The following is a 1,079-nucleotide window of genomic DNA, read 5'->3' as shown; positions in this document are numbered from 1 at the left end:
ATCCACACCTCCACCTGAGAATAAGCCAATCTTAATATTACTTGTGAAAATTGGACAGGATGATGTTAACTTGCCCAAATTGTCAATTCTTCCCAAATTTTCAATTTTTCCAATTTCTTCAATATCTGGTTACAATCCTCCTAATACAAATATTTTTAATTCTCTCTTCTGCCCTACTCAGGGTCAGCAAAAACTAAAATATGACCATTCAAATCCCAACCAAATTTAGGTTGCTTTGCTGCTGGCTTGCTGGCTTTATCCTCTACCTCCACTTCAGGATCTAAAGAAGCTCTTCAAGCTTAAGTCCAAGACTTGTTGTATGCTTCTAAGGAATCACCACGCAAGAAGAATATGCATGTGCCAGAATTCTCCCTGGAGAAGATGTTATGTGGACCACTTCCACTGTGGAAGATTGGTGAAATGCTCAGGTTATGAATGCCCTCATAGTACAGGTAACCAAGACTATGAACAACATCATCAAGAATATCAATATCCTAACTGGAGAGCTTCAATAAGCTCAATGAGCAATGAGGCATAACTGAAATATTTTCTCCCACCAAGCTCTTGGAATCCACTGGACTAGGAACCTCAGAGTTTATGCCTGGCTTCATTTAATACAGACTGTTATACTAATAGTCTCTTTTAAAAGTTTTAGGCATTCCTGTTTTAAGATGCCTTATCTCTAGAAACATAAGACAATTGAGTGCTCACTTCGGCAGCACGTATACTAAAATTGTAACAATACAGAGATGATTAGTATGGCCCCTGCAAGGATGACATGCAAATTCGTGAAGCATTCCATATTAAAAAAAAAAAAAAAGACAGTTGAAGTTTGTCACTACTTTTCAACAAATGGCTCAGCAAATCTTGCAGAAATAATGCCAAAAAAGTCCTTGAGAAAATTTCCTAGAGCCTGCTTTCACCCACTGAAGAGGTTTATGCTTATTTCTGAGTGTTTCAGTTAGCAATGGTATCCATTTGTTTTGAACAAGAGGAGAAACTGACAATGTTACCGTTTGTCTTTGCTCTGTGTTCATGTAAACCTTCAATGTTTGAGAAATTCTCCCACCATTCTGTGT

At 37.7% G+C, this 1,079-nt stretch overlaps 1 non-coding gene across 1 annotated transcript; it reads left to right on the top strand.

Moving 5' to 3' along the window:
- The first annotated feature begins 703 nt into the window (after positions 1–703).
- LOC116465952 (U6 spliceosomal RNA) lies at positions 704–808 on the top strand. The gene has a single exon (XR_004247301.1). It is a non-coding gene; the product is annotated as a U6 spliceosomal RNA (small nuclear RNA).
- The last annotated feature ends 271 nt before the right edge of the window (positions 809–1,079 follow it).

The sequence above is a fragment of the Hylobates moloch genome, unplaced genomic scaffold (genome assembly GCF_009828535.3).
Source record: "Hylobates moloch isolate HMO894 unplaced genomic scaffold, HMol_V3 SCAFFOLD_16144, whole genome shotgun sequence".
In the NCBI taxonomy this organism is placed as follows: domain Eukaryota; kingdom Metazoa; phylum Chordata; class Mammalia; order Primates; family Hylobatidae; genus Hylobates; species Hylobates moloch.
The sequence above is the reverse complement of the archived record's forward strand: the minus strand, read 5'-3'. Positions and strand labels throughout refer to the sequence as shown.